Source organism: Cottoperca gobio, chromosome 5 (genome assembly GCF_900634415.1).
Source record: "Cottoperca gobio chromosome 5, fCotGob3.1, whole genome shotgun sequence".
Classification (NCBI taxonomy): Eukaryota; Metazoa; Chordata; class Actinopteri; order Perciformes; family Bovichtidae; genus Cottoperca; species Cottoperca gobio.
This window is the reverse complement of record NC_041359.1, coordinates 22,654,238-22,674,224: the sequence shown is the minus strand read 5'-3', so window position 1 is coordinate 22,674,224 and position 19,987 is coordinate 22,654,238. Positions and strand designations below refer to the sequence as shown.

Below are 19,987 nucleotides of genomic sequence, written 5' to 3'. Positions count from 1 at the left end.
ACTAATTTAAAGAAATATCAGTCGGAGTACAACTCTACAGCAACACGACGCAGAATGGATAATGACCATGGAATACTTTTTCCACTGTTATTTACTAATTATTTACAAACTTCGGGATGCACCAGATGGCAATTTGGTGATGAGAATGAATGGGAATCCCTGGAAAGGCATCACGTACAAGCAGCGCCGTTTCCTGTTTCATCTGGAAAAACCTCAGCGAGGTCATCTCCGGGGCTCATCGTTTGTTTATTGTTTATTTTTCTTGTTTCCTGGCAATATGTAAGTGAGATGACATTTAGATATTCGCAGCTATAAAGTAGTTTGATAGCGGAAAAGTTAAGATTATGAGTCACTCGCAAAGAAAGAGCAAAAGCTTCTCTTTAGATTCTCAATATGGGCGTAACATGCAGTGAAACCACAAGATGTGTGATTTGACTAAAGAGTGTGATTGTCACTTTTCTGCAATAGAAATACACTTGCTCTTTTTTCTTTACCCCATGCAATCACTGCGTTCGCTCTCTCCACCCACACACACACACACACACACACACACACACACACACACACACACACACACACAACCTCGGCTGAAGTTCAGTTCAGCGGTGAAGGTGCGATCTCTGTGCTCCAGTGCTCGACTGTTTGTTCTCTCCGAGATGAGTTGGCAAAGAATGTTGTGCACAACCACGAACTGGACATTACTGCATTTGAAAAAAGAATCACCTTGAAGTTCAGGCTGTAGATAAAAACATGGCAACATTTCATTTACTTTTACTCTAAACCTTTAATCAACTGATCAAAGGATGAACATGTGTCATGTGAATACTCTTTCTGATGACTTCTATTCATGTCCTCTAACTCAAAGACTTGGAGGACGTGGCACTTTCTCTCCATTAATTGTAATTTAAGAGCGGTTTGTATCATTTATTTTTCTTTAAAGCAGAGCGTAGGTCTCGGAAAATCTTTAAATGGATGACATTTCTTAGTTATGTGGAAAATAAACTGAACTCCAGCGCGTAACAATAAAGTCTGATTGAACTATTGCATCAGTACACAGCAGTACAGTGAATTCATAATGAAGCCAAGTGATCTATGCACGTGCATCTTTCTCTTGGAAGTTGTATCTGCTAATGACATTCCTTCTTATTGCTTACTGTGGAGCACATAAACAGGACATCTTGAAAAATAGTTTGAAGCTTTGGTAAATGAGGAACTATATGAGAAGATTGATACCACTATATAATGTATGTACACTAAATATAAAGTTACAGCCGAGAGACGGAGCCTAGCTCTCTCCACACGTTCAGAATGTACCTACGTGCACCTCTGAAGTTTACAAATGAATATGTTGCATCTTGTTCGTTTGATCCTAATCTCAGAGACACTGTTTCACATCCAAGATGATCTTTTCCGTGCTCTGCTCATAGGTTACAGTCCGATTAGCAACTCGTGATGGGAGAACGGAGTTGAGAGACAACATCTCCGACAGGATTGTTTCAAAAGTAGCCCGTTTACAAGATCATGTAATGCTAATAAAAAGCTGAATCCTCCTCAGATGTTAGGGTTCAGAAATTGCATTTTGGACAAAGCCAACCAAAGTTTATTTGGCTTCCAGTTAAGCTTTGTCGGTCGTAGCTCCATGATTCACACACACAGGCGTGCGAATGATCTATCTTCTCTTTGAACTTCCGGCAAGACAGTTATAAGCATCTTCCCCAAGACACATTCCTATACATTATTATTTTTATCAAGTGGACATGTAAAGAATTTCCTGGGTATTGTCAATGTGATTAATCAAATTCTGAAGGAACAGACTCAGAAGAGCATTTGTTTTCCTCAAAGCACCTCAGTTTACTGAAACTGTAATTACTTCACAAAAGTTAATATTAGCTGCGAGAGAAGGGTAAACTTTCCTTCACTGGCAAAGAAATCTGGATAGAGATATTAGCTGGGCTCAAAGCTGCTAGATCCATGGTTGAAGTGTATCAGCCGGCTCTGAGAAGAGCACCAGGGAACAGTAAACGCACTCAAGCTGAGACCAGAGGGCCCTGTGTGGTGCCTCTCAGTGAAGACGGCTGGGAGAAGCGGGAGGAGTGATACTCGAGAGGGCGCAAAGAAGAGGCTGACAGAGCAAAGAGGGAGTGAAGACTCATGCGAGGTGAGGCAGAAAATGAAGAATTAAACAGAGGCAGAAAGATGGAGTTGGGGAGGAAAGCAGAAAGTTAGGGATGAAAGGGTGAAGGATTTAGGAGAAGGAGAAAGTCTGGGGGAATGTTAGAAACAATGGAAGCAGTGAAATGAGAGGAACTCAATTATCCACGTTTCTTTGGGATAATACATCACCTCTCACAGCAAACTAATTTGTGTTTGTTTAGGGCGATCATTCCAAACAAAGTTTAATTTTGCATCATTATTACACACACAATTCCAAGCTGTTAGTGCATTGTAAACATTTGATTAAAATTAATGGAGCAGTGGGTAGCGCTGTCAGAACACGCGGCAGCACAAGAAATCTTTGTTGTTGTTGATGTTTTGGAAAGATTGTTCTCAAACCCTCTAAATTCCTTGGAGAAATGATGTCATTACGGGCTAATAATAACAATAATTTAGGACACTTTCTTAGCTGCCTGCACCCGCCTGCTCTGCTTGATTTCTCCTCAGTGTTTGCAAAGCTCGAGCAAACATGACGCTCGCACGTACACAAAAAAAAAACACAAACGTTATATTGAAAATAGCAGCGGAGAGATCTAATGCATCTCAGGCTGACGGGGGCCAGATCAATAAAGCGTTTGGATATTTTAAGAAAATGACTGAGGAGGCACACAGACAGCCCAGAGCTGTGCCGCCGCATTAGCGCTGTGTGTATTTAGAGAGCTATTCCTGAGGGGAAGGCAAAGAGCAGCAAAGCTCAAACAGAGCCACAGAGTCATTATTTTTAGTCCTGTTTGCTGTGGGCTCGTTCGAAACGCCCTCTCTCCTCCCCGAGAATAAAGAACAGCAGCATGAGGAGAGAAATGGAACAGGCCCGGAGGAGAGCTCACACATCATTATAAAATCAGATACAACCATAATTATAATCACTCAGTTTCGGCTTTTACTTTGTGCAAAGTCATTATGGTGCAAGGTGGATACAGGAAGAAGCTACGACAGGAGCTGAAAGACACGTGCGTCCGTGCAAGTGATACATCTGACTAAAACATTTTCCACATCAAACTACTTTTGGCTCTTTGTGCTGGCGGACTTTTACAGGTCATTACAGAGGAGGAAAGGTCTGACACCGAGGCGCTGTGGGATTTCAGGGCTCCTTAATCATAGCTGGTTTGCTCTTCCCTGCAGGTGTGCGCGTCTGAATGTACACACATAAATGAATCTGAAGGTTTGCATGACGGGTGTGTGCGTGTGTGTGTGTGTGTGTGTGTGTGTGTGTGTGTGTGTGTGTGTGTGTGTGTGTGTGTGTGTGTGTGTGTGTGTGTGTGTGTGTGTTTCAATGTCCCTACTTGCATGTGTGTGCCATCGAAGCACCAAAGACAAAAACTGATTCTGGTAGGACTTACACAGAAGAAAGCAGAGCCAGTGATGACATCTATGATCTATCACACTCAGCCACCTGCTTCCCAAAAAAGAAGGCCATTTAAATGCCACATCTGCTCCGGTGCACCAACATCCACCAACTGTAACACACAAAAGAACTCCACAATACAGCACTCGCAGAATAGAGATATAAATGTACAGTCACACATACACCCCGCTTACACACAAGGGAAGCGCTCAGACTGAATCCTGACAAGAAATATACACATTCTTAGCTCACAGTAACCCACATGGAGCCATCGATGCATGTGCAGCTGTCATGTGTCGTAGAAATGGCCGAGGAAAACTTCAGAGGTCACCGAGGTTGCACACAAAGAGGACCAAAAGCCCATTAGTCACAGAGCAAATATAAGGTCCAACAACATCTGACCTGTGTTTGGTTGGCTCACTGTGTGAAGCTGCTGTGCTGTGTGGCTGTGTACCGACAGGAAATGATGCAAAGTGTGTGTGGAGTTTTTGTCTTTTGTCTTGCTTCTGCCTAAAGTTGTGTTAGTTATGTTTTTATGTGCCCTGTACGTTTGTTTAAGTAATCTAAAACACTTTTTCTTTTTAAACATCTGGCAGGTTTTAATGGCATTTGATGGAAAGGTGGTGGAAAGAGTATTTAAATAAACATTTTCACATTGTATTGAATGAATTACTACATTTTACTACAATAAAAACAAAAGCTGGCACACATCTAGGATTGTCTGTCACAATGAATTTGGATTTGAATGAAGATATAAATGAAAACTCTCTTTCTTTCTCGTAAATGCTGCAATTTTTTCCCATAAATGTACCACTTTAATATGAGACAATATCCATGTTTCTTCTTGGAAATGTACGACTTTATATATATATATATAATTATTTTTACACACTGTTGTTTCTCTCAGCAAGAAAGTATTTTGCAAGTAACGCATTTCCCAAAATCTTGAACTAGTTCTTTGAACTGAATGTACTGTATACGTTTCCAGGAAAAATAAAGTGCGATTAAAGAGAGAGCAGTAGCATGCTGTGCTGAAAAGTTCAAATTATAAAGAAAGCTACCAGAGACGACGACATTGTAACAGAATATATTACACCCACATAATATCTACAAAGGCTTCACTGCATTATGATACCAGAGTCACATTCAATGAAGAAATACATATATATATATATATATATATATATATATATACACATCTGCCCCTTCGCTGACAGCTGGTCTGCTGTGTCTCAGAGATTCAAAGAGAGATGTTTCCTCAAGTTCTCATTCAGAATAAAAAAACGAGTAAGATCGCACATAGAAGGATTTTGACTTTGATTTACTGATCTCTCCAGACGAATATAGGGAGGAAATAATCAATGCAGATTTACAATTTTGGGCGGAAGTATTAGTTAAAAAGTGTTGCATCTTTTAATATGTGTTAATTAAGCACCTTAATGGGCAAGCTCAGGAGTGTTCCTCTCTGTCTGCCACCTCTGTATTGTTGAAAATTGGTGCAAAGTGGTGCATAACCAGATGTTTAAATGTTATATTTTATGATGTAGAGAAAGTCTTGTTCTACAGTCAATTGCAGAAACACACTTTTCTCTAAGCCCTAATATCTTGATCTTCTCCAAATCCGTAATAAGACACGAGTAGAACAAGAGGTGTTAACTACTGGGAGCTTGATTTCTTGTCGGAAAGAAAATACGACTTTCTATTTGTGTGCCACTAAAATTTTGAGAGTTTTTGGTATGAAGAATAAAAGAAAATATTGTCTTAACATAAACAGCGGCACTTGATCTTTGCATAAAGTATCAAATTCAGACAATTGTAGTGACGTATCCTCGGCCAATGATCTGTGTTTACAACCAACAGCTTTGCTATTTGAGGGTTTTTCTTGTTCAGTGTTTGTTATTGCTGAACCGTATGAACGTGTGGTGAGATCACTTTTTGACCCTGTTTGTTTAGCATGGGAGGCTCCGGTTCAGGAGCCACAAAGGAGGCTGCGTGGGCTATTTTAATGAACTCCCTGCTTCAGAGTGATGAATAGGTGCGTCTGAGCTCAGTGTCTGCTCCACCCGTCCAGAGTGCTCAACTGCCAGGGTGCTCGTAAGCAGAGCCTTGAGCTTCCCACACACACACGCACACAGTCCTACATGCACACAGATAATCAAGTACAATAATGAACATACAACAAACACATATCCATACGCAAAGGAAAGGCGCGCTCGATCAATGCAACAGTATTCTTGGAAACAAATCAAACAGTGAGATTCCTAGTAGATGAGAAACGTTGAGAGATGAAAGGGAAAATAATCCTGCTGAACCACACACACACACACACACACACACACACACACACACACACACACACAGGATCAAAAGACAATTACTAAAGAATACCCAAGCGCACATGTTATTGTTGCTTTAAATATATATATATATATATATATATATATATATATATATATATATATATATATATATATATATATATATATATATATATAGTGTACATGAAGGTCCTGGAAACCCATTTTCTCAATCAGCCATGAGCGATGGGATCTTACATGAAGATGCTATTTTCTGCCAAAGTTAGAGCGCTGTTGGTTTGAAGTGGGGCACAACATCGTCGTGATGAAACAGATTCACTAAAGTCTTAACTGTGTTACTCTTAATAAATACTGTTTACTCTTAATAAATAATAACTAAGGATGCTTTAAAAGGTACAAAAAGTGCATTTTCAGAAACGTACTTTTTGGTTACTTACTTGGCTCTGTTGTGTGTTCTTCTCTTTTTGTTTACTTGGGAGTACGGGGGTGGATGGGAAGGGACGGGGGACATGATGATACTGTTACTGTGTACTGTTGTGTTTCTATGCTCACACAGTGGTGTTTGCCGATTATTGTACACCCTTTCTCAAAAGAAATAGAAAATAGAAAAGAAAATGTGCATCAATCGTGGATTCAGCTGTACAGGTTGTTTTTTAAGGCAATTTAAAAAATACATATAAACTCTTAAATCTCTAGATTTCATAGATCTTCATTAAAGTAGCTGCTCCAATCGTCTGTGTCGACTGGAAAGGACTTTTTTTACTTGCTACAGAGTACTAAGATCTCAGACATTGCTAAAAAACCAGCAGGGCAGGAAATGTGAGCAGTAAGACACTCATACAGTAAACAAGCAGACATGTTATCTGCAGGTAAAACCGAACTGACGCATACTCGTAATGTCACAGGTGAGTTTGCACAACTACGCAACGATGATATGTCAAAGTTGGTCCAGGAATTCGGTGTACAAGTTCACAACAGACAGTGCGAGTAATGTTTTTACCTTTGGCCTTTGTTTCTCTTCCACAAAGGTTCAACTAACACGAGGAGCTGTAAACGCTCGTGTTACGTGCTCCGTTGGATGTTGGATGTTGCTGCTTTCACACGCTACGTTATAACCAAAACAAACATAACTGTAAAGATGTAACGGTTTTAACGCAGCATAATCGCTAGATTAAATGAATAGATCAAACATAAATAATCGTTTTTTTAATACAGGCCAGTAGATGTGAAGAAAAGGCTGAATGTGTTAACCTTCATGTATCCACGGTCGACTTGATGAGCAGGTCATCTTGTTTTCCGAGTTGTTGCATAAACCAGAATGCCCGGCAGGAAGGAGGAGCAAGACACACATGGACTACCATCACCGCAGTCTTCCCTTTTCTTTTTTTTTCTCCGAGCAGATGAAAGAGACAGCTTCTGTAACATATCACAGTTCATTAGCAGTGAGCCAGAACCGTTTCATTTTCCTCCCTTTTTCGGTGGACATTTATTCTTCTCCTCACAGCAGTCAGGATGATGTTCTGTCAGATTCTTACAATCGTGTCATAGAACATGCTCTTTGGAAAGGACGTGCTCTATCTGCTGCCTACTCTTCTCTGGCTTCACTGCCGCGCTGTGAGGGGGAAATGCCTTCGCAAACCCTCGCTGTAATGCAAATGTCTAAGTCCATGTCCAACTCTGTAGTCCCAGTGGTGTCCCAAGGGGCCTTCAGGGCAAATGATGCCCCTATCTTAATACAGAATCACTGTCTGTCAAGTCTCACACCATTAATTATATGGAGGCTCCACAAACTTAACTGACAAGCTATCAACTCCCTCTCATCCACCCCCTGTCTCTCCCTCACGCCTTATACACATCATTTGAGGATAATAAGCCATACAGGGGGAAAAGTGCCCTTTTTAATTATCCAAAGGATTAAGAGGTTTGAGTTGTTCCCAAATGTTAATACATAGGTCGCAGCAGTGCATCTTTGCATAAGGAGGAGTACATTACCCCTCCATTTGGCCTCTGTTGCTGATGGCTTACAGCTGATCTTTGCACACCTCATTTGACGGGAAAATAAGAGGCTGAAAAGCTCCGCATGAGAGCGTAATGAAGTTCTGAGATCCGATTAGGGAGAAAATGCCAGAATACACATTTAATGACGGAAATTAAAGATGGAATTAATTTGGATGAATAAAAAAGATAGTGACGAGGATGATTTCAACTCGCGAATACAAATGTACACCTTTGATCAAACAATTCTCCCGGTTTGATTTCATTTAGTATTTCAGTAGCAGATGGGTGAAGTTTTGATGATGGAAGTCGTTTCACTTCGGAAAGAAGTTTTCAAAAGTCTTCTAAATATATTTGCGGGTCCCATCACAAAGGAGCTTAAACATAACCTACACAACTTTTACAAAAAAAGGGGAATGACGAAGACAACGGAATCTATTTTCTACGTGTGGTCTTGTCTGACACCGAGTGAACTTGCTGGGCATGAACAGAAATATACTGTACATGATTCATATACCCAAAAGACCCATTACAAAGCACTGACTCGAGAGGCAGCATGATAGAGGGAAAAACACAGTCAACACGCTGACTTCAATCTGGCCTGAGCTTACATTTAAAGCTTTTCTGAGTCTGTGCTCCGACCACGCACATGGTAAAATATCAGTTCAGGTTTCAGCAGATCGACATTCACAGTCTCATTAATTACAGCTGCTTTGCAGAAGTATACAGGATTTCAAATCACCCACATGTTTCTATATACAGTCCCAAAACCCCACAGTGGAGATTTATTTATTTTCTTCTCTTTAATTCTGTGTTTTCTTCTTGGCTCGCTTAGCTGATACTTTGTCAGCGAATGTGGGAGACAAAATAATTGCCTCTATATTTCCTGAATTGATTTCTTGCACAGTTCTAATACAGTGGTCAGGCTGGCACTCAGGCATCCACGACAGACCTCTGTACTGCAGGCTTCGTGTTTCAGGAGGAAGGAAAGACTCGTTTTTATATTTTCTAAAGCTTGTTAGCAAGGTCAAGCATAAGTGATCAAAACAGAAATGCCAGGAAGTAAGTCTCTTTAGAACATTTTAAAACTTTTTTAAAAATGACACATAAATCTCAAATATGTGGAGTCAAGGAGTCGCGAGATGATTAATATGACAAGAAACAAAACATCTCTGCTTTCTCAAATCTTGCTTTTTATTCCTTCATATGTTGTTTTATCTCTTCAGTCACCTAAAAACGATTCATGTGAAACGATATAAAAAGGAGGAAACGTCATCTGTTGGGATCACAAGCTGAGGGACAGTCTGAATTACATTTTGTTTTAGGCGTTGTGCTCAAAGATGTGCTGTTATTGAAGGGAATAAAACAAATGTATGCGTCTTCTAAAATACTAAACTGTAGGATACTTTAAGATAATCATTCATGAAATCAGATATACTGCATTTACTGTTTTAACTGTATTGATTACATTTTCCCCAATTAAATAAATACAAAACTGCCCTCACATTGGTATGCATGTTTAATTATGACGGTAGCAGAAATTAGTAATGAATACTAAAGTCAACACGCAAAATAATTATTATTAACTCTTAAAAACTCATTAAAAATAATGCCATCCTCCAAGTGAGTGGCACCACCAAACCAACAATAATTAATAATAATAATTAATGATAATTTGCAGCATGTATACAACTGATTATCAATTATAAATGTACAAATGTTTCCTCAGTGTAGCCTTATTATATTGAAATGGAAAAAAGGAAGAAATCTCAGACAATTACACAAAAAAGAGGTATGGACAGCGCCAAGTACAAAGCCAGTCCACTCAACACTCAACATCTCAGCTGCATTGAAAAAGCCTCTGCAGTCACAAACATACAGAAGGCTTCACACACACCTCACTAAAAGATAAAGGTTATACATATATTATAAAGTATATGAAGAAGTCACAGCTGGAGGATCCACCACATATTTTTGCATTGAACTTGTTAGCCAGACCAATCACGCACCTGCAGCTCATGCAATATCGTGGGTGTGTTGGATTGGTGTCACTGATCTTGCTCACTGGACGGTGCTTTCAAATCAGTGATAAATGATGGAAGATGCCATTTTAGAAATCTTTCGAACTAATGCTGAAGTGCAATAATGCTAACCTTAGCTATAACCCATATGGCGCTACCCTGCACGTTTCCGTGTGAATCGCAGGATCACATATCGCACGGAAAGGCTTCAAGTAATGTGTCCTGACCAGTCAGCGTCCTGCGAGGAGCTACCTGCGTCGTTTAGTTGTGTATGATGCGACAAGGAGACGTGACTGTTCGTTAAAAACAACAATGATTGAAAGATGGTTCCAATCCAATCACCTGCCAAGTATTGAGGCCTGCCCTTTTCCAAACACTCTTTAATCATGGCTTCTCATCATGGGTCCTGTTTGAACAAAACATCATGTTAATAATGACGTCATCCATTTTTTGGACTCTTCACAAAGCGCTAAGCGTGACCACACCCCTCGCACCCCGTGACGCTTGGCCAGTGAACATACACTTTCAACATGCATCTTTTCCAGTGTTTCCAGTACTGTCCTATGGCATGCATATTCTCTAACTTAAGAGGAGGATGTGTTAGTGAAACAGATCACAAACTCCTGTTTTGCTAAAAAGCGAACTCCTCCTGCCATCTACTCTCTTTAATGTGTAGAAAAGACAGACATCCTTTCTTGTATGATTTTGCAGTTCTTAATGCCTTAACTTTAATCTTGTTGTACTCTTCATGTTGTGTTCCCTGTGGTGAATCTTCAGTTTAATGACCCCTTTGAACCTTTCCTTCTGGTGCAGAGGAGGTAACCACCACCCACATACTGCGCTGAATGATGGAGAATACGAGGCCAGAGAATCGAAACGAGGACAGACGTTAAGAGATAGAAAGACAGGAAAGAAAGAGATGTATATTGTCTAGTTACACCAGTCTTGACTCCTGCGGTCTGACCATGAGCGGAGATTTATCCGATATAACCTCTTGTCTGACATCGTTTTCATTTTTAGCGGGCCAGTGGGGTGAAGACACCTTTTGAACCTTTTAAGCACGACTTCATGACATCACTCTCTGCACACAAAAAAAAAAAAAACCCTCACGCCGTCCGTGTGAGAGAGGGAAGAGACGGCATGCTGGATTGGCAGGGAGAGCAAGCAGAGAGTGAGAGTGCATTAGACCTCTGGCGTCAACTGAGGCATCAATTAATGAGCAGCCTGGGAATGTGTCCATCCAGACACACTCTGCACCAGGAGCCGCAGGAGGCCGAGCCGGAGCCACAGACGACTGGGGGGGGGACATGAATAATTGAGGTGCCTGTTTTAAATGTTTAAATGAATTAGGGCCGGGGGAAGAGGTGTTAAGAGATGTACAAGAGGGAGGGAGGGAATGGCAGCAAAAATATCTCCATTATGTCTCCAATCATGAAGCAGAGAGGTGTTCTGTGACAGTAATACAACTTGCTACATGTAATTAGTGGGTTGACATAAGTGCACGCTAAGTCCTACATAGCTTTGGCATTCTGTCAAGTGAGTGCAGTGCTTGTTTTGTCAACCAGGCAGGGATGTGGACGCAATTCTGTCGATGCATTTGACACATTTCAAATACAAGTCTAATTATTTTTGTGTTAAACAGCGGTGAGGTGAAATATCTCCAATGAAAGTCATTGGAGATATTTGTGAAGACGCAGAGAAAGACAGCACAGTAATAAAACCAAACACTGACAATAAGTCCAGCCTCAGTATTCCTGCTGCGCAGTGGGTTGCTTGTGTAGACTAAAGTCTGAGGACTATATAATGGGGCATGTTTACCTGCACACAGCTAGTAAACATTCCTGCTGAATTGCTGCCAAGATTTTCAACAATCTCAGTCACTCAATCAGCGTCTGTAAAAGTAGACGGCCAATTCGTAGCTTTACTTTCCTTTCTTTGAGCTACTACTCTATAATCTTTATTTCAACAAAAGGTTTGTAAATAAAAAGTATTACTAGCTGCAACTGCGACGCTGGTATTATTTTCACCTTGTGAGACTTTGAGTGTGTGTGTCATAATGGTGAAATGTGCTCCTGGAGACACCTACTGTGAAGGGAACTACAACTGAAGAGGTTTGGAGTACTTTGCCAGGTGTTTATATTTCTGTCTGTATGTCTGGGGACTGATTTTGTCACCGCGATAGCAGATGAGTGGTCCAAGCAGAGGCGCCAGAAGTATGAGGGTAGGAAGTGGGGAAGGGGCCATTTGTCGCCACACTTTACGCCCCTGGCCTGATTTGGCGTTGCCGCTGAGACCCGCTGGTGAGATCTCAAGATGGAGATGAAATCAGTTCCCAAAAATGACTGTCAGCTCCAAAACGCCCTGGTTTTCTCCATTAATGGTGTATAAGTGAATAAAACACAAGTGCCATATAACCTATATAACCTGTACAAAGGCACACTTTGTGTAGCAGCCTCGCTGTGAGCTGGACACAGTGAGTAAACAAAGCCCTACTGATTGGCAGCCGTTCCGCTCTCCAGAATCCAGCAAAGACGGCTCAAATTAGATACAAAAACTGCACACTTAGATTTAAATGTCTCCTCCCAGATGGGAGCAGCAGACACATTAGTTGTGATTCGGCTCCAGTACCTGAAACTGGAGAGTAAAGAATGTTTAAATTGACACATTACCAAAAAGGCTACACACACATGCTCGGTGCTCTGGGCTCGCACTGGTTTATAAGAAAGGCAGGCAACCGAAAAGATGAGGTGGAAGAGGTGAAATCAGGCTCTTTGGATGTGGGCGGCTTCCTCTGAGCTGCCAGTGCATCACTGCTTCTCCTCTCGCTTTCATTTTCTTCCTAATTCTCACCCTCTCTCACGCTGAAGTCCAAAGCCCAAGAGAAATTAGTCACCCCACACACAGTGGAGAGGAAGTTGTTGTGTGTGTGTGTTTGATCGTGTGAGCGTGTGTTTGAAGGGAAGAGAGAGTGCAAGCAAGACGAAAGAGATCAGGGAGGGAGAGAGAACTAAATTGTTTCCATCCCAAGGCTTATAATTCTGCTTTATATCTGGAAATTGATGCTGGTCTAAAAAAAGAACATCAATCTAAGCATCAGAAATGTGCCGCAGTAACAGGAAAAGCCTCGCTGTGCTGTCTGGATACAGTAGTGGCGACAACAAGGAGGATGGAAAATGATAAGATAATCGACAAGAGTCTCAAAGCTTAAGACACGGTTACACAGACTCAAAATGAGCTTAAAACACTGAATGTCCCGTCGCTACAAAAGGTTGGGTTTCCTGATTTCCTCTATGTTGTACACCGCCCAAACATTAGAGTGTAACAAACATTAGAGTCTGAATGAAGCATAAATCCAGGTGAAGCTAAAATACAATATGAAACAGTTGAAAAATGTTTTTAAGGGAGTGAAAAGCCATAAAAGTTAGAAAGGATTTCTTGTTTTTACGGTTAACAAAAACACAACCGAGTGGTGAGTCTGTCGATCGTAAGCTATCTTTGCACATCATTTTTGCACCTAATGGCCCTGGCTCAAACCCGTTTGCATTGAAGTAAAACTACAGTATTATTATTACAGATAGTATAACAGCAAATCAAATCAAACTGCAAAAGAATAATTAAAAGGAAAATGTTCTGTATGTATTTTTAGTGGGATATAGAGGAGGCGTATTTGAACGGATGAAAGAGGAGCGTGAACTGCAGCTAGCCTTGAGCTAATTCTATCATGGTGCAGAGATAACACCCAGATTTCTGTTTCTCATCATTCTCATCGTGTACATAAGATCAAGGCTCAGACGCTGGCTTCTGCACAATGCATTTAATGACATGGGTGCATTTCTTTTGAAGATAGGAGCCTGCTTTGAAGAAGAGTCCTCCTCTCTTCCACTGCAAGGATCTGCTGATGAAGAAACCTGACCGGCTTCCCCGTTGGGTCACAAAATCCAACACACCTCCTATTGTTTGTGTGATGAGAGGCAGGAGGGCAGATGATGAGCCTGTCAACATCATGCAGGAAAACCACAGGAGGAAACAGCTCAACTTTCAACATGAAAAATAAAGCCTGAAAATTAAGCAAATGGAAAGACCTTTGACATTAATTGCCAATTTCATTGAGTCCAATTTGTTTAATTATAATTACGACAGGATTGCTATTCTCCTGCTCTCTCAACGAAGAAATAACAAGCGTAGAAAATAACAGGCTCATTTTTAAACCCCTGTAATTGCAATTTTCTACCCAAATTGCAGTCTAATGATTACAGGTGTGAGATGGAGCTTGACAGCAACACCAGAGAAGAGTAGGAGAAAAAAAACATATTGCTAAAGACCCTCAGGCACCGAAAGAGCAGGCAAGAGAGATAAAAGATCTGCCAACTAAAAATCAGTGCTTCCTTACTCCAATAGGAAGCAGGGTTTAGAAGTGGGTTTCTCAAAATCTGAAATTCCCAGACTCTTTCACTGGGCCAATGGTTAAGGGCTTGGAGGATCCAGTTCCTCGCTGCTGTGCTGGAGAATGACTTGGTGAGAATTTGGCGCAATGGCACAATATTAAGAGTGAAAGCTGGCAAGAACTGAGAGAGAGAGAGAGAGAGAGAGAGAGAGAGAGAGAGAGAGAGGGGGGGGGGGGGGGAGAGAGAGAGAGAGATAGAGAGAGACAGAGAGAGAAAGAGAGAGAGAGAGAGACAGAGACAGACAGAGAGAGAGGTAGAGAGAGAGAGGAGAGAGAAGACACAGAGAGGAGAGAGAGAGAAGAGAGAGAGAGAGAGAGAGAGAGAGAGAGAGAGAGAGACAGAGAGACAGAGAGACAGATAGAGAGAGAGAGAGGAGATAGAGAGAGAGAGAGAGAGAGAGAGAGACACAGAGAGAGAAGAGAAAGAAGACAGACAGAGAGAGAGAGAGACAGAAGAGAGAGAGAAAAGACAGACAGAGAGAGAGAGAGCGACAGAGAGAGAGAGAAGACCTGACTCAGAGAGAGGAGAGAGACCCAGAGAGAGGGAGAGAGATCTAGAGAAGAGAGAGAGAGAGAGAGAGAGAGAGAGAGATCTATGAGCTAGAGAGGAGAGAGCTCTATCTCTATCTCTCCCTCTCTCTTTCTCTCTCTCCTCTCTCTCTCTCTAGAGAGAGAGAGGAGAGAGAGAGAGAGAGAGAAAGCTCATTGTCCTCAGTGTCCAGAGCACTTGAGGAGTCACAAGACTCGTCCTCTGTACACAGAGTATGTTCAGGATGGACTCAAACATTTGGGCTTAGAAAATGTGAGTTTGCAAGCATGAGTCATCCCTACACACAAAAAAAAGTCATTTTGGAATCCAGATGGATACATTTCAAAAGATAAAAGAATCCTTTTAAACCATTATATTGTGAATCTAAATCTGAATACACTTCTAAGGATTGTTTTCATCAGTGGTTACAACAAGGTGGATCGGAAGATAAATCCCTAATAGGAATTAAAATAGGAAATTTAAAGAGATATATTTTTGCCTCAATTTTTATTTTCTGGCTTAAAGAATCAAAGGAAACATGTCGCCAAATTGACAGAGAATCTGAAAATAAATAAATGTAATCTGATTGTACTGAGCTTCCACCCTCAATTATTAAATGTTGCTCTGTGATGTGATGGGTGTTTCTTACCGAAATGCATCTTGCGAGTTGTAGATAAAGAGTAACTTATCGACCCCTGAAGGTCTCATTGTTGCTCAGATTGTCTCACTTTGATTTAAAGGTGCACAGGACACTGTGACATTACCTAACAGTGATGCTGAGTGGAAAAAAAGATCTAATGGCAATTCATTTGATTAATATTGCAATTTCCATAGGATTCAAGATATCGGAGGCATTGATCACTTTGCATCATTCTTATTGAAAAATATGCCTTCAAATGCATCACATGAGCGGTTTACTGGAGTCAGTACAACAGAGTCAAATGAACTTTACATGATGGAGCCCATAGGATCAGTCTGTACTCCAGTCATGCACACTGAGCAAACAACAGAAGGAATTGATGACACGATGACATCACAACACACACACACACACACACACACACAGCAAATCAGCATGAATAAATAAGAGGTGCAGTTGTGCTTCTCAGTCGAGTTTGTCGCATCGGCATGGATCAGCCCGGGTTTGGGACGCTGCTGGCTTCCAGGAAACCAATTTGTTTGTTTATTGTCTTGGTGTTTTTTCGGCGGTTACAGTTCATTGCAGCCAGCCCTTCCTGGGCATGCTCCTTTAAATGGCATCTATAAAACATAGGATGTGCTCTGCCCATGTCCTCCTCCTCCTCTGTACATGACGGAGCTGCACACGAGCGTAACAATGCTGCATTTGGTTCGCTATGGTGGGGCTTCGAATTTTCCTTTAAAACACCCGATGGATTCACCCCAGCAGCTCGAGCTGGCGCTTTGAGAGGTGGTACAAACTGTGCTTTCTAAACACATTAGCCTATGAACATCGCTGAGCAGCAAATCTCGGGGTGCTGAAATCGGGTGTAATCATGTAGATAGATGGCTGACTTTTTACTGTTCCACTAAGCCAAATCTGCAAGGCTGGTGGTGAATACAGAGTTTCTGAAATGATGCAATACCCAAGATTTGCGGCGCTGCGGTGCAATGTTCTCTGTGACAAGACAGTGGGCTGTCACACGTGCGTGTGTATCCTGAATATATATCCAGCATGTCCACACTATAGAAAACGCAGTGATGTCAGTCTTGCACAGAGACATTAGGAAGGGCTGTAGTCTCAACAGGCAATCTGAATATGACCACAGGGCTGTGAATACATACATACATAAGTGCAAAAACTAAAATGTATTGTTTTGTCTCATGCCTGCAAACACAAACCAGACTCTCATATTATGCCCTATTGATCTGACAGTGTGAGCAGGAAGCTGCCGGAGAACACAAATACTGCCTGTGGTGGCTCCTTAAAACTAGAGACAAGCCTCTTATCCATGGTGTTCTCTTCCTCTTGAAATCACCTGGTGGCACATGCATATCAAGTACTCTCTGCAAGCCTCGGTCTGCACTCTGTCTTCTGTTTGTTTCAATGTCTGTGAAGATGGTGGCTTTTAAAAGAAAAGCGCATCTGAAATTGCGAACTAATCTGTCTAACCTCTGAATCTGGTTATTTTGAAGGCATGAGCAACCATTTTTGTTTTGGGAATTTCCACGCCACAGTGCAGCATGGTGAGGTTATTGTGGCAGGATGTTTACAGGTACGGACACAACTTTATTCTAAGCCTTTAGCTCCATAACAAATTACCACTGCAGAGCGCATAAATCTTTTCCAAGTTTCCAGTGTTACTATCAAATACAGTGGAACTGTCACAGGGATCCCATCTCCAGTAATCCCAGGGTGGCCTTTGCTCTGCCTGTCAGCAACACCGACCAATAACACTGCACAATAAAACCCTCCAGAACAACAGTGGGCCGCGGGCAGCTTCAAGGGCTACTGACGGCGATCTATAAAACAATATAATGGGTTGCCTGTCAGTGAGTGTGAAAGCAAAGATCTACGCCTCCTTTGACTCTCTGAGGGGACTTCAATTAATCACAGCACAATTGTATCATCCGCATTAGGAGTGTAAGGTTATTACCATCTCCATATTCTGCAGGATGAAATGTGATGATAGCACTAATTGAGGGGAAGAAAGAAAAACAGCTGACCGCACAACGCTCGTCAATGGCATGAAGGGCAGATTTTAAAAAACAAAACAGGGTCAACAAGGAGATAGACGGAGATACAGAAGAAGAAAAAAAGAGAGAGGAAGTGGGAGGGGGAGAGTAAAGAGGGGAGGGGTTGTAGAAAGAGAAATATTCACAGTGGTGTGTAAGAATAATCATACATATCTACAGTCTGTGTGCAGAGCAGCTGACAGCAAACACAAGAGCCAGTTTTCATTAGGGACTCCGTCCGTGTCTTCTCCACATAATCCAACAAGATAACAGCATTGTGCTTTTCTTAAGTCACAAACAAGCCGCTTATAGCTGAAGCTGCTTTTTTTATTTATTTGTTATTTTAGCATTGAGGGGATTGACAGTGATGGAGGACACAGCCTGCTCTGTGACGTGGGGAGCCATGTTTATGCTGGGGGTTACCTTTACTGAGGGGAAGCTTAGATATAGAAATATTATGCACTGTTGTTAGGGCGGAGGGCTTCCAAAAACTGTAAAAGCTGAACACACTTACCATCAGAATGGATGTAATTTACTGCTTCAATAACTAGAATTTACCCAAAGAGAATATAAAAACTAGAGAGCTTCAGAAAAGAAGAGAGAGAGAGAGAGAGGAGAGAAGAAGAGAGAAAAGAGAGAGAGAGATAGACGATTAGAAGAGAGAGAAGAGAGAGGAGAAGAGAGATAGGAGAGATTCCGAGAGAGAGAGATAGAGAGAGAGAGAGAGGGAGAGATAGGCCCGCTCTCTCTCTCTTCTCTCTATCTCTACGAGAAGCCTAGAGAGTCTTTTTAAGCTCTAGAGAGAGTAGAGATCTCTCGAATCTATCTCTCTCCTCCTCTTCTCTCCGAGAGGAGAGATAGAGCGAAAAGAGAGAGACTCTCTGAGCTCTCTCGCTCGGAGAAGCTGATTCCGCTCTCGAGAGAGATAGAATCTCGCTCCTCTCGGCTCGCGAGAGAGATAGAGAGATAATGACAAGAGGGATGATTACATGCCAGTTTTTCACATGATTATCGTTGATATAATCTTTTTTAAAGCCATGATCAGATAATAACTTCCACACACATCACTCCTTTGCCTTTTATCTGTTTCCACAAATGATAAGAACTATATAATAAAAAGCAAGTTGTTCTTTGTATTTTCACTCAAGAGTTGCTTCAGTGCAAAAAAAAAAAAAGCAGCCAGTCAGAAACCTCTGAGGGAAACTTGATTTGTGTCTAATTTAAGCAGCCGATGATGGTTTCATCATGTTGCTGCACAGATCTGATGTTCCCTGAATGTAGACAGCATGAAGCCGAACATTTCCCAGGCTACAGCTACACCTGTACACCACCTTAAATCATTAGTTCTCGGGAGCTCGCGGGTGTCTCACAAGTTTATAACTATTTATCATAGTGGAAGCAATCAATAGTGTAATCGACACGTTTAGTTTATTCTCAGGTTTGGCTGATTGGTTATTTCGCAGGACTCACGTGAGCTGTTTAAAATTCGCAGTCTAAATTGTTTAAAGTCGGTCATTTCGTTACGGTTTTTTTTTGTTTTTTTTAAAGCCACAAATTAAAACAGTTTAATGTACAACATACAAGACAATTACATTCGTTTATGTCAACATACCTGTCGTTGTGCTGTCAATTAATCCCCCGAAACGTCCCTTTCATTTATTCTCCATTGTCAACCACAAAAACCAGAAACCTCTTCTTCACAGAAATGCCATTTCCTTGTGGCTTCAACACGCCCTTGACAACACATAACCTAAAAACACTGGTCTAATGTCAAAGCTGTCCAGACGCACAATCCCCGAGTAGAAGAAGTCTAAATTGGGGCTGCTGGCTACTTGCAGGCTGCGTACTGGAAAGTCTATAAAAGTTGCTGGTCCTCCGGTTTGGACTCACAACTTCCCCTCGGCCGGAGCGCCTCAGCAGCTGGACCACCCGCCGGACCGTCACTCATACTTTCTGGATTCAAGCATGCTTTTCTTTTTGCTTTGCTTTTTTTTACAATCCTCCTTGCAGGTTGCAGTTGGGGTTTGGCAACATCTTCGTGCAGTTAGAGAAACGGATTTGAGGTATCCGAGGGATGAGAGGGAGCAGCCGGATTCATGACAGTGTGTGTGCGTGTGTGTGTGTGTGTGTGTGTGCGGGCTGCTGGGGCTGCGCCGGTGTTTTAGCGCCACCCAGTGGATGTCTGTGCAGCTGACAGGAAGGAGTGCAGACATTTATCTCACCCATCTTCAGATGATGACAACCGGATGGTTGTGTTCTGTGGAAGACAGCAGCTCACTATCTGTAAATGTTCCTGCACATGGCTTCACTGGGATTTCCGGCGTTAATTGTGGCTTCTTAAGTTGATTAATACATCTAATGTGCTTTTTTCATCAATTTCCAGCTCCTATATTGAGGAAATGTATTGCAAATAAGCCAAGGAAGACA

The 19,987-nt window shown here is 41.7% G+C and overlaps 1 protein-coding gene across 1 annotated transcript in view; it reads right to left on the bottom strand.

Moving 5' to 3' along the window:
• tafa3a (TAFA chemokine like family member 3a) overlaps positions 1–19,653 on the bottom strand; it is an 83,466-nt gene extending 63,813 nt beyond the window's left edge. The window contains exon 1 of the mRNA XM_029432028.1: positions 19,173–19,653. The gene's annotated coding sequence lies outside the window, so the exon portion shown is untranslated. The remainder of the gene's footprint in view (positions 1–19,172) is intronic.
• Between the last annotated feature and the right edge of the window lie 334 nt (positions 19,654–19,987).